Source organism: Dermacentor variabilis, chromosome 4, assembly GCF_050947875.1.
Source record: "Dermacentor variabilis isolate Ectoservices chromosome 4, ASM5094787v1, whole genome shotgun sequence".
Lineage (NCBI taxonomy): Eukaryota > Metazoa > Arthropoda > Arachnida > Ixodida > Ixodidae > Dermacentor > Dermacentor variabilis.
Window position 1 is genome coordinate 176414323 of NC_134571.1, and position 14398 is coordinate 176428720.

General features: G+C 46.6%; 1 protein-coding gene across 1 annotated transcript in view; it reads right to left on the bottom strand.

Annotated features, from left to right (window-relative positions):
- The window catches only part of LOC142578433 (uncharacterized), a 115899-nt gene extending 113568 nt beyond the window's left edge, over window positions 1-2331 (bottom strand). Inside the window, exon 1 of the mRNA XM_075687819.1 lies at window positions 2237-2331. The gene's annotated coding sequence lies outside the window, so the exon portion shown is untranslated. The remainder of the gene's footprint in view (window positions 1-2236) is intronic.
- Window positions 2332-14398: the final 12067 nt, after the last annotated feature.

Consider the following 14398-nt stretch of genomic DNA (forward strand, 5'->3'; position numbering starts at 1 on the left):
GCTGGCGTGAGGAAACGCGGCAACAGCAGCGAGCAAAGTGACATTCGTGCCGTATCGCTTCAAAGCAAAGTGAGCGCCGAGAACACACAGTACGCCCAAAGCTACGAGCCACCGACGCAGATCGCTCTCAAGATACGGCCGCGCGGCCACGTGCACCGCCACTTGCGTTGTTGCAGCCGGAAGCGGATGCCGCTTGCCCTCCCTGCCTTCCCACGGTGCCTCGCAACGTTGGCTCCCTCACGCGTGCCGGAAGCCTGCACGCTTCTTCCTGGATTTCCTATCTCGGTTGAGGAGCGATCGCCGGCTATCCTTGCATGCTTTTACTCGCGCATAAGCGTAGGACGCGCGGCGACCGTCATCGCCCTCGGACTTCATACGTTACCTCACGGTGACGCCGACAGCGACGGCAGAACTGCGCTTGGAGCTGCTCAATCTGTTTGGTGACAATGCAACGTAAGTGGTGCAACAGAGTGCTGCACCGCTTACTGTGCTTCGCCAACCCGACTTTACAGGACGCCCACGATGACTTCCGCGGTGGTTGGTGCGATGCCGAACGGTTTCTGCGACTGCGCATTGTGCAGCTCTTCGGCAAGGTTCTGTGTCACTGCGAAAGCATCTGATTCTGGGATTAATTTTAAAATGTTCTGAAACTAGACCACTGGTCCGCGTCGAAGCGCAATGGGGCACAGACCAGAATACGTGTGGTGTGCACATATTACGTCAAGGATTCCGTTGCGTCTAAGGCCTTTTGTAGACGATGCCAGAGTACTCTGAGCTTCGAGTCACTCCAAATGCAAAGTTTTGTTGAACAGTGTTACCTGCGCAAATCAAAGCAACATGAACTACAGATAACTTATGCATTTGGCACACTGTATGGGCGGGTCATTTGATTTGAAGTTCATTTGATTGCAGAATGTGAGCTGATATCGACGACGTGTGCCAAGTTAAAGAAGGCCCGAAAAGATCTGGATGCTCGGTTCACGACTAAGCTCCCTGAAATGCCGCTGTCTTTTCCTCTATATTTGACGATTTGCTTTTTCCGTAGTCAGTGAGCACAAAGTTATGCTTTGTGCGCGAATAAAATAACAAGAACAAGAAGTTGGGGATGTACATTGAAGAGGCCCTCGCCGCCTTTACTTGGTTGGCTCGTCCATGCCCGCCATTACCGCACTTTATCCGCACCGCGATTATGTCAGAGCTAGTATATGTGACTTTCTATCAAGCTTAATTATCGATTTATTGTCAGAGTAATATAATATATAGCAACAACTGGCATTACTGACGAATGCCAGAATTTTCCAACACTGTATCTCCCTCCTGAATATCCTGCGAGAGTCTCTTAGGGGTTTAATAAGTTCTGATAAGTGATATCAGCCCAGCAGCACGTGGGTGGCATGAGCAAAATGATTTCCATTGATACTGCTTTCAAGAGAGAAACGCGTCACCACGGTTGTCGAAGAATTCGTCGCGTAATCAAGAGAAATATAATATAAATAATATGACAACAAGCGGCATTTGCAGCCTAGCTTCTTTCGACGACTGCTGGTGCACCAGAATTTTCGCGGAGAGGCCGCTTCACGTGTACGCTCACGTGGTCCCTAAACTTTTGCGGTAGACTGCACATAAACCGAGTCGAAAAACTAATGCACGTAAAAACTGTCATATAAGTCCCGTAATGAGAATGCTTTGTTTCATCTCATACAGTCTGAACACTGTTACTGGCTGCTGGCCCTAATTGCGCCTCACGGAGCAGCCGTAACGGTAACAGACAAATCGCTACGGGGTTCTTTACGGGTGCGATGCATGTAGCAGACGCGAAAAATTTAATTCGGGCGTTTTGTGCAGGCACCATAGGCAGCGTTTTCATCAAAAAAAAAAAACAAAAGCGCGAAGATTCGCTTGCTGAATGTCGATAGGTTCTCGCCGGGCAAGTTGCTGTGCCGTACTTTACCAAGACGTGCAGTTCATTCTACGTATCGCTTACATAGTCATTTGTACCAAATATAAATAAATGGCTCTCGGTAAGAATGTCAACATAAGTTCGGCTGCCCTTGGGCTAAAACCGTCACTCTCTTTTTCTTGACAGAGAAAGAAGACCGCTGTCGCTACGCATGTTACGCTTCAAACCAAGAAACATAACATATGCTGTAGCATACTTGCAACGAAGCAAGCGCCCGCAGAATAAGTCTACGGAATATTTTTTCTGCTTCTCAGAAATACGAGACATTCGGCTTACCTCTTGAGGATGGTGAGAGCGCGAATTACTTGACACGTCGTGCCGAGAATCGGCGGCAGATCCTGCGTAGCTATCCGATTAGGCCGGACGACGAAGCACCAATTTACAATCGCAGCGCTATTCAAAACTAAAATAGCCGTGAACACCCATCGGCCTAAGGGATTGCCGCTAGTCTTGGATTGAATTGGCTTCCCAAGTTCCAGTGGCCGCTCACGAAAACATTTGCGTGACATTCTAGTTCGGGCGTTTCTTGTTGTCAAAATCACAAGCATAGTTCGTATTCCTACTGTAAAGCTGTTACCGTGTTACGTAATAGTATTAATACTTTTCTATACTAAAATAACCATATGCTTGAGGCCCTTGATGTAGTTCCTGCTAAAACATTGCGAATTGGCGGAATCACCAGAGGCTCTGTTGTCGACACGTCTTGCAAAACACTTCTTTTGCGGTTTCATCAAGATCACGAAACGTGACGGGAGCTGTGGGCTTCTTCTAGTAAAACCGTTTCCTGTTCCTTGGCATCTATACAGCGGTGTTAGCGCTTAAAAACAAAGACAGCGGTAGCATGCAGAAGACCGTTTAACGCACCTGCCATTTTCCGTATATGTAGTAGCGGTCAGAGATAGCCGCCACGTCAGCTTTTTGATTTGCTGAAGGAATATTACGTCAGGAGTGTCACAGGAATGGACGCATCTTAAATGTTAATATGACGTGGTGTTACATTTCACTGGGCCGCCATTGGAGAGATTTTCTGGTGGGATCAGGTGCATATATGCTGATGAGCTACATTATGCAATGGCGGCCGAGAGGCATCTGCATCGACGCATTTTCCACGTCCTTTGGGACCATGAAAATCTTTTGCTCGTAATGCGTGTCCATAGTGTTTGCATCGCTCTCATGTGGTGTGGGCATTTTTGTTTAGAGCGATCCGTTTAAAATGAAGATTTCTTTGCATCTTCTATCGTCTTTTAAACTGCTGCTGCACTGTCCATGTCTTGCGCTAGTGTACAGGGTCGTACCACCATTAGTAAGAACACGGCGCAGCGTGGCCGAGCATTGAAGCTAAGCGGCACTGGCTCGCAGCGGCTTGGAGGAGGCGCTTCGTAGCTTCTGCTAAAGCGCCGGAGCCCGCCGTGCTTTAGCAGACGACACACGACATGGAGCTCCACCTCGAAGCCCCTATGCGCTTGCGCCGCTCAGCTCGGATGCGCCGCCGCACCGTGGGCGCTGGCACTCCGCGGAGCGCTTCCACATGGCGCCATGTTCTTGCTAAGAGCGGACGACCCTGTAAACGGTAGGCGAGTGGTAGAAGTATCTGTAGACCCTTTCCAGCGAGCAAGTCGTGGGCGCTGCCACAATGCCCTCTCTGAAACTCCCTGGGCATAGACAACGCCCTGTGGACGGCTGTAACTACGTGTTACAAACCGCCGTGGTTGCTTAGTGACTATGCTGTTAGGCTGTTAAGCACGAGGTCGCGGGATCGAGTCCCGGCCATGATGGCCGCATTTCGAGGGAGGTGAAACGCGTAAACACCTGTGTGATTAGATTTAGGTGCACGTTAAAGAACCCCATTTGGCCGAAATTTTGAAGTCCCTACTACAGCGTGCCTCATATTTAGATCGTGTTTTTGGCACGTAAAGGCCAATAATTTTTCACTGCGCGTTACTTTCAGCGCTCGCTACTTTCCTATCGAGAATGCTGTGTCACTCTCATAGCGCGCACGCCGTTCGTGACTTGAAAGTATCGGGCTCGCAACGTTAAAGAAAGGAAATTCGGGCAAGACAGTTGACGAATACTGTTTTGGGACAAGGTAATGGCCAAAGTGTGTACATTTTTTTAAGGGTGGACCTTCACAACGTAGAATGAAGCCCATTTCCTCCCGTTCTTTTCTTGAAAACACAATTTAGCGGACGTAAGGAACATTATCTAATGAACGGCGAAACCCTCGAAAAAAATTTCATTTGCTTTCCACTGGGTCGTTCCGGAATTTTTGTCACGCCTACCGAACCTGAAAGAACTCGACTGATTAAAAAATCTGTGTTTAATAATCCATCCGTGCCTGCGTTTTTTCTTTTTTTTAGAAAACATGTTTTCCCGATTTCTTACTGACTGATTCATTCCAAACAGGGGCTGTATGCTAATTGCCCTGAAAGATCCAGCTGTGCAAGGCATTGGCGTTTAGTTCACGTGGGTACCACGAGCCGCGTGATGGTTAACATTTCGAATTGCGCGTGACGTCTTATGTTACGTCATGGAAAAAGAAGCGACAAGAACGTAGGAAGTAAATCACCGTTTTATTTCGTAAGTGCGTCCTCAACACACAAGTGGCTACTACGGCGAAGCTGTATCTGGTTATCCAATTCGTCCGACTGTCCGACTGTTGCCTGCGAGGCGATAACTCCTCCGGCGCAACCTCATGCGCATGCGCGAAAGAAAAAGAGAAAGAGAGAAAGAAAAATTGGCTCTGCCAGTTGTAACGTCATTGTTCTTTTTTTTCCATTTATTTACCCTTTGGGCATTCCATAGGGGGGGGGGGGAGAACAATTGGTATACAATATACAAAGATATGAGACGAAAGATCTGATCAAGAAACGCCAATGTATGAAAGCCAATAACCCTACAGCTAGAATAGAACTGGCAGAACTTTCTAAGTTAATCAACAAGCGTAAGACAGCGGACATCAGGAAGTATAATATGGATAGAATTGAACAGGCTCTCAGGAACGGAGGAAGCCTAAAAACAGTGAAGAAGAAACTAGGAATAGCCAAGAATCAGATGTGTGCGTTAAGAGACAAAGCCGGCAATATCGCTACTAATATGGATGAGATAGTTCAAGTGGCTGAGGAGTTCTACAGAGATTTATACAGTACCAGTGGCACCCACGACGATAGTGGAAGAGAGAATAGCCTAGAGGAATTGGAAATCCCACAGGTAACGCCAGAAGAAGTAAAGAAAGCCTTAGGAGCTATGCAAAGGGGGAAGGCAGGTGGGGAGGATCAGGTAACAGCAGATTTGTTCAAGGATGGTGGTCAGATTGTTCTAGAGAAACTGGCCACCCTGTTTACGCAATGCCTCATAACCTCGAGCGTACCAGAATCTTGGAAGAACGCTAACATAATCCTAATCCATAGGAAAGGGGACGCCAAAGACTTGAAAAATTATAGACCGATCAGCTTACTGTCCGTTGCCTACAAAGTATTTACTAAGGTAATCGCAAATAGAATCAGGAACACCTTACACTTCTGTCACCCAAAGGACCAGGCAGGATTCCGTAAAGGCTGCTATCAATTCACACTCTCAATCAAGTGATAGAGAAATGTGCAGAATATAACCATATTCACACTATCAATCAAGTGATAGAGAAATGTGCAGAATATAAGCAACCCTTATATATAGCTTTCATTGATTACGAGAAAGCGTTTGATTCAGTCGAAACCTCAGTAGTCATGGAGGCAATATGGAATCAGGGTGTAGATGAGCCATATGTAAAAATACTGGAAGATATCTATAGTGGCGCCACAGCCACGGTAGTCCTCCACAAAGAAAGCAACAAAATCCCAATAAAGGAAGGTGTCAGACAGGGAGATACGATCTCTCCAATGCTATTCACAGAATGTTTACAGGAGGTGTTCAGAGACCTGGAGTGGGAAGAATTGGGGATAAAAGTTGATGGAGAATACCTTAGCAACTTGCGATTCGCTGATGACATTGCCTTGCTTAGTAACTCAGGGGATCAATTGCAATGCATCCTCACTGACCTGGAGAGGCAAAGCAGAAGGGTGGGTCTGAAAATTAATCTGCAGAAAACTAAAGTAATGTTTAACAGTCTCGGAAGAGAACAGCAGTTTACGATAGGTAGCGAGGCACTGGAAGTGGTAAGGGAATACATCTACTTAGGGCAGGTAGTGACCACGGATCCGGATCATGAGACTGAAATAACCAGAAGAATAAGAATGGGCTGGGGTGAGGATGATGAGCATTGTCACTTGGTGATATGTGCATAAGTACATAGTAGAGTTCGTTCCCTTCCATAATGCATTTGATTTACTTGAGTGCTATAAGGAAGGAAATAGGTGCTAAGCATTATTTGCATTCATATAAACTACCCATTTTTGTACCGAAAAGTACCCATACCTTTTTACGTGAGACATTTGCGCAACATTTTTCTTATGCCGGCTCGTACAAGTATTGGAGGAAAGTGATACAATTCCTTACTTAAAGGTACAAGAGATCTTTATCGGCTAGTTGGTTCATTCCTTATGGTTAGATAGGGCATTGCGAAGAAATGTGGACGCAGAAGACAACTAAGCAGTATTCTGCGCCTCTCCGGTTTCCACGTATCTTCATAGTGTTTCTTCGCGCTGATCTGTCCATATTTAGCACAATTTAACCACGCAAGGGAAACATTTTGGGCCAACCCTACTAAAAAACATAGCTAGAAATGGGAGGTATGTCGCCTGCGACGACTATAGACGTCCCACTTTGAAATCTGTCTTTTAGGGTTGACATACTTCGATCACATACGTTTCCCCTGAACATGTCTGCATATAAAATTGTGAGCTCAGGGTGGTGCACTCGTGCCAAAGAGTGTGTTCAATTACCACAAGTACCGTGAAACCTCAGCTTCCAATGTGGCTGATCGCAAATGACATAAGCAGTAATTCACGATTACCGCTTCGTTGTGGCAAAGGGGCTTTTGAACGCAGTAAAAAATAGTGCCGATCTGCACAAGAACACGAGAGACAAATATTCTTGCACTGCATGGAGCCGACAATTTACAATATCATGTGAAAATTAAAAAAAAATTGTTTGCTCTCGGTTTTGCAATGTCGTCGTCGCAGGCAGTGAAGACCACCAACAGTTATTGGCTAATTTTTTAACGCGAGAACATTCTCAATAGTACTGCTGTTATTCATTTTGAAATATATAAAGGGTCGCAGTTTCGTCAGAAAAGCGAAGCATCAATCGCTATAGAAAATTACCGAACAGCCATACGAAGTAATGCTAGCACATTTTTTCGCCGTAATAATTTGTAAACATTCGCTTGCAACTAAATTAACAAGCAGGGTTGCATGCCTGTTAATTAACAAGCAACGCGCACAGGAAGCATGAACACATCACAGTCGCTGACCGTGGACACTCGCTGTAGAAACGCTGACATGAGCAAGCGCGCAGCAGCAGGGAGCGAAATGACCTTCATGCGCTTTATCGCTTCAATGCAAACCCAGCGCCTAGAACAGACAGCACGCACAAAGTTACGAGCCGTCGACGCAGCTGGACTTTGCCCCCAGCACAGATCGCTTTCAAGATACGGCCGCGCGACTGTGGGCAGCCGCCACATACGCATTTGCAGCCGGAACGGAATGCTCCCCCTCCCTTCCCTCTCCCCAGTACTTCGCTACGTTGGGTGCCTCAAGCGCGACAGAAGACGGAGCGCTTCCTGCCCGCTCTCCTCCCTTTCGCGCGGGCGAGAATGTTGGCACCTCTCGCACCGTTCCACTCGCACGCACAGCCCACGGCGCGTGGCGATATTGTTATTGCCCTCGGACTTTATACAGAACATCACGGCGACGGCAGAAATGCTCCTAGAGTCTCCATATAGTTGCTATTGCCATAAACAGAAAATATATATGCCTGATATCTATAACAAAAAAACGAAACAAAGAGTTCATCCTTGCAGTACTGGTGTACACAACAGTCGCGCGTAGCTGCTTGGTCTCGAAGATTGTGGTCACCTGCTGCGTAGACTCCGCCGCCTCCACGGGGTGCTGCAACGAGCACTCTCGCCCCACTGCCTAACTCACCGGTGCGACACTCAACTTCTGGGCAGAGCCTTGTCCCATTGCCACCTCCCCTGTGTAGCTTCCAGCGAGCTAGTGGCGACGAAAGGAGAGAGAAAGCCGCTCATCGGTGCGATAAGTATATGTAACTCCGCTTGCACATTTTGAAACAATTGCGCAGCAGGAGATACGTGACTCAATGTCCTTTCGTAGTGAGGCCGTTCTATGATTAGTTAGAAAATTGTTCTAATGCCCCTACAAGACTGATAAATTTACAAGACCAACTTCCCACGGTCAGGAGTAACCGGCACAAAAATTCGTACACACAGTGATAACTCATCCTGAACTTGGGCTTACGCCGATCTTTCTGTTGGGTATTTCTAGTTGCCGACATGACATCCGCCCTGCGGTAATTGCAGCTTAATTCCTGACAAGTCATAGCCTCGGGTCGACGTCAAGCGTCGACGGCTTCTTGACCGCATGACCCACATATCAGTCACAGGCGTAGGCTCTACGCATTTGCCTCTCGTTGCAACGCTGACCACTGTCCCTGATTGTACTTTCGCCGCAGTGCCTCGAAAGTTTCCGAGACCCTCTCGTCACCCTAATTGGAGGCAACCTGTGCAATACGATGTTCGGCACCATATCCTAACAAGCGGTCTCCTCGTACATGTCCCTTCACGTCGACTGGCGCCTGAAGAAATAAAGATTGTGCAAATAGACGTCCAGCACATGCTCGAGATTGGCATGGTACGACCTTCTTCAAGCGACTGGGCGTCTCCACTACATATCATTCCTTAGACAACAGGCGACTGCTGACCTTGCGGAGACTACCGTGCACTAAACAGAATAGCAGTTTCTGACAGGTATCCTCTCTCAAACATCAAGGACTATACGGTTGTCCTTCAAGGCGCGGTGATCTTCTTGAAGATAGACCTTGTACACAGAAGGCGATATACCGAAGACCGCCGTAGGCACCCAGTTTGGCCTCTTCGAATTCATTGGGATGCTTTTTGGCATTCGCAATGCCATAATGTGTTTCCAAAGACTTGCTTACTTGCGGGCTTCCTTTCGTATTTGCTTACGCGAACGACTTGCTCGTTTTAGTTCCTCTTCTGATGAGCAGATGGGCCATCTTAGAATGCTGTTCTCGCGCCTCGCAAGCCATGGTTTCGGGATCAACGCAAAGAACAGTTAACTGAGATAGAAGCAACTTGAGTTCCTAGGAAATCTGGTCGACCTCTGCGGTATTAAGGCACTGCCAGATAAGCTTCATGGCATAAAGGAGTCTCTGTGCCCACATAAGGTATAAAGTAACGCCAGTTGCTCGGCTTCGTAAACCTTTATCCCGGCATCATCTCAATATGCGCTCAACTATTTGCTCCTCTCGACACAATGCTGCCAATAAAGAACAAATAATTCACCTTGAAATGACTTGAAAGAGTCTATCGAGGCATTCACTCGAGTAAAAATCGGGCTCGCCAAAGTTGCACTGCTTGTACACCCCAGGACTGACGCGTAAACTTCCGCCATGGCAGATGCGTGTAGCGTAGCTGTGGATGCTGTTGTACATCAATTCAGTAATGAAGCTTGGAAGCCTGTCGCCTTTCCTTCAATGAAGCTCAAGCCTGCACAAACATGGTACAGTGTCGTTTGGCTAGAGCTTCTGGATGCGTACCTTGCTGTAAAGCATTTCCAACGGTTCGTCGAGAGCCGACATTTTCTGATCCTCACTGGCCAGAACACGTCAGTCTATGCGGTCATTTTCGGTTCTCTTGCTCCCTAGCAAGGTCATCGCTTCCTCCTTACCCGCACCGAAAGGAACACATTTGGCCTGAAGCTGTGCTGATTCCGGACATCTGGGCGCCTGCCATTGCGACAGCTCTCTCATCAACTTGTGCTTCGCGCTTTGGTTTCCAATGTTCCGTAATAACATGCGCAAGTCGACTATCATGCCCGCGATCTCTTCGAAGGTGCAACTGCACTTCCCTGGTGGAACACGAGTGCCGGTTTGGCGGCGCCTACCTTGAAACCGATGCCACCCTCACAATGTACTCCTGGTCGATATGCTTTAGAAACTAAACCTACGATTCGTAGATTCAAATATGCGCCCTAAAGTAATTAATATAATTTAACTGTGGGACTTATTCGGTTAATTAATCATTCTTATTTCTCGTAGAAGCAATTGGCCATGATGGAGTAATTTATCTGAATGATTAGAATTTTTCTATCTCCCACAGGTAATTTTTTGAAAATTTTATGCACCTAAAGGAAACACCCTATATATAACGAGGGACTGCATTTGTGACAATGTAAGTGTTAGACGGAGGCCCGCTTTTATCGCGATGGGTTGATAGAGTAAGTAATTGAAAATTAGTGTAAATATGAATATTGTTAACTTAAGCAATTTGATTAATGGTAGAAGTAATTGCGGCATTTGGCGTAGCGAGAATGGCTCGCTATCACGGCACTGTGAAAGTGGATTTCCCGTGAAGCTGTGGGAAACCGCCATTAGAACTGCTGAGGTGGAGCACTCTTTATAAATGCGAAATCATTATATGGCCCACGAAGCGAAAAATGCGGCGTTAACATCCGATGGTAGCAAAACTCATGTGACCAAGTGATGAACTCACGTTTGATATGATGACGCAATGTGATTACGTCATCATCTCAAACGTCGCGTGATGACGCCATCACCCCCAAAGTTGCGAGATGACATCATCGCTTCAAACGTTACGTTACATGATCATTGCTTTTTCACACTTTACGACAGCGTTTGATGATGTCATGTGATGCCGTCATCATCCAGCGAAATTGTCCCCCTATGACGTCATGCGATGCATCTTGGAGAAGCAGCAGACTGTCTACGGGATGGACCATGATGACGTAATGTGATTACTAATTCACGTGAAACGCCGCGTGATAACGTGATCACACCAAAAGTCGCGTGATGACCTATCGCATCAAACGTTACGTTACGTGATAGCTGCATCGTTACGTGTCGATATTGCCTGATGACGTAATCTGCTGACGTCATCACGTCAAACGTGACGTCACAAAATGGCGTCGTCAAGTGAAGATGTTACCTGATGACGTCATCTGATGCCTCTTGCAAAAGCAGCGCACTGTGTGGTCCCGCTTCCTTGCACTCTCTCCGTGACCGGCCCACACTTTCGTGTGAACAAAGGTCGCGCATGTGGACACAATAAATTCCGACCAACTAGAATCTAGCAGCTTCGCGGTAAAATACCCTATATGTATAACTACGTACTACATTGGTGACAAAGTAAGTGTCACTAATGCAGGTTTTAAGGCATGTGTCTATGTGGGTCCATATCTAAAATTGGCAGATAAAAGTAGCGCTTGCCTTGGTTTCTTGCACACAATACCATTCTGTTATGCGAGACGCTCTGACAAAAACGTCGGGCTGCTGCGGCCAGAGGTTTGCTTCATGAGTTCGTCTCTGTGCGTCTGCGGTGCCTTCGTGTCCGCAGGCGGTCGGTAGGCGCAGCGGGGACATGACAAGAAGTGAGTGCCATCGTTGGTTCCGGCCAGATGACGCCTACTGTCGCGGCTGTCTCCAAGCGGAACACCCTGGCGTCGCACGACCAGCAGCCACGGGCCACCGAGGTGAAAGCGCGCGACCACCGCCCCGTGGGTCCGCTCAACGAGGAACCGGAAGACTCGGAACGGTTTTCCAGCTGTGGATATCCCGCCAAGGGCGCGACGACCAGGAGCCGCGGCCGCATAGAAAGCGTGCTCGAAGGACGCTCCTCGGTGAGTGTCCGAGAAGTGGACATCATCTCCACCTCCTTATGAAACATGCTGTGGTGCTAGCAACGAATTGTGATTTGGAGCAATCTTCCGAGCATCGACATTTGTTGTAGAAGCCTTCTGAAAACTTCCCCATTATATTTTATTTTGCAATAACACTATTATCAGACAGACAAGTCCATCAAGGCATGAAGAGCAGCAAATATATTTCAGTTTATCTTTCGCAACAAGCAATGTAGGAATGTTGAGGGCAAGCGCATAGCAGTGAGTTCAGTTAACACATTTACAAGCAATGCTTTCCTGTTTCGTTCACAATACAGCAGAAGTGCTGGTAGTTTGCGGATACGTCGATAAGCAAAGTCAATCTTGCTACAGCAGAACGTTTGCGCTATATTTCACCGCTACGGTAAAAGGCGGGTTTCAACGTTGTAATGGAGCCGGCTGCAAGGTAATTTAGGGTAACAGACTATGCTTTCTGCCTGGTTTAGTTTTAACACGACAGCGTCAAGAGCCACGTGTCGCATAAAATTCGGCGTCGCGCGTCCAGCATCGACTGTCTTTCGGCGAAACGACATTCCCACCCACGCATATTCTATACGGCACTGCAGTTGTTCTATCACTAAAGATGCTAATACCTTGTCTTACGTTCTTTGCACACTTATTCCCGGGTAGCTTGTGAATGGCGCCTACAAACAAATGTCATGAAACAAAACACCGACAGCGCGTGCCTTTTATGCTAAAGTCAGACTGAAATGTCAAACGTGTAAAAGAATAAGAGAAGAACAGCGCACGCAAATTGCCGCGTTTCTACCAGAAACCTCGCATTCGTGCATAAATTTTCTCCCCATCGTTTCCCGGTAAACATTATGGTTACACCAGCTGCAGTTGCGCGGAAGCGTGAGCACCAGTCAGGGATCTTTATATGCTGTCGCATTCCACAGATGAAGGAGCAGCTTAGGCATCCTCCATGTTTTTCTTATATTATTCCTTCAAACAAATTCTGGTTTTGAAGGGCCTTGTTTTACGACCTACCGGCTACAAGGGACAAAATATTGGCGAAATTTTGTCCACGTGGTTATATATACAAGAAGTTGTGCTGCAGCGACATGGGCGTCGGCAATGATTTGTATGCAACTTTTCGCTGCGACTGCAGTGAAAGAAGACAGCAATCTTATGCGACCTTTTAGAATCCCGACCGAATTTCCAATGACTCTGCTTTTTCGGGCAAAAATAATAAGAATGTAAGCTGCCTGTAACTAGATCACGTATTTTTAAAAGTTACACGCATATGTTTGGCTAGTTTAAAACCTGACCCACGCATAAAGCTTTTCAACAATAGTGACCATTTAAAAAAAAATAAAGGTACGAATTCCCAGACACATATTCTACATAGCAAGAACATTGACTGAATGTTTTTCCTAGCCCTGTTTCGATACCATTAATGTCCGTTGCCTCTAGAGTTCTCACGGGACAGCGGGATAAATTTTGCATTGTTTGTAAAACACACTATAACGGCTGCAATTATTTACATGGGTAATTTACTTCAAAGGTGCTAATTTTTTCACACGCTTAGAGCTTCGCCTACACAACGCCCATAACATTCCCCTAACTTTAAGCATACAAAAACAAGGTTCCTTGTTTAGTTCATCGAGCGCATCGGAGAGACCTACCACAAACCTAGTATAGCGCATAAGAATGGAGAAACAATGGTTCAGTAGTTATTTGCAACGCGACATAGGTGATTAACGTCAAAGTCTCGCAACACATCGTATATAAAGTTTCGCCACAGGCGCTGCGGCTCAAACTTTTTGATCCCGGTCAGAGTTGCGGAGTGGTCCTCTTCATTCAATTCCCACTACATTCCAAAGAGCGCAGATCCTTCATTATTTCGCTCCTTTAATTCCTCCACATGGTGAGAGTTTACCGTTCCCACTCCTATAACGGGTGAGCTGATTCTTCCATTTCTCCAGTTCATGAAAGGGCAACGCGTGCTCTGCAATTGTTTACTGCTTGTGCTCCCCTTGTGTACCTCGTGACAGAAAGATTGTTTTTGACTTCTTAACAATGTTACAGATAAGTAGAATTTTCCGCAAAAGAAATATGCTTCGTGGCCCAGCTGTTACCCCTACGGCGCGGTGTTGCCTGTACCCTTTCCTGTGCATACCGTTCTTTAAAAAATCCTGTTCTAAGTTTTGATTTTGGCTAAAATCTAGCTGCCTCTCAACTGTGTAAATGATACCGAGACCACAAGAGTGGCATTTAGCGAAAAACTCGGATTGCAAAGCACGTGCCTATTTAGTATAGCACCAGTTTAAGGGATCTCATTTCACAAACACGAACAGACTCTGAGTACTCAAGACAATTACACGTGTAGTACGACTAGGCAAAAAAAATACATAAAACGTGATTACATATATATTGTGTGGCTTGTCAAATAGCGGGCCCTATAGCGTAAAACTATTCCAGTATGTTTTTATTCCTATCTCCTGACGTCAAATTTTCGTAACCGCCGACGCAAGCATCGGGCAGTCACCCGCAGGGTTGTATTCACAAACCAATCAAGCGCTCTCCTCGTTCATAGGATGTCACTTTTGTTTGCTTGAAAAAC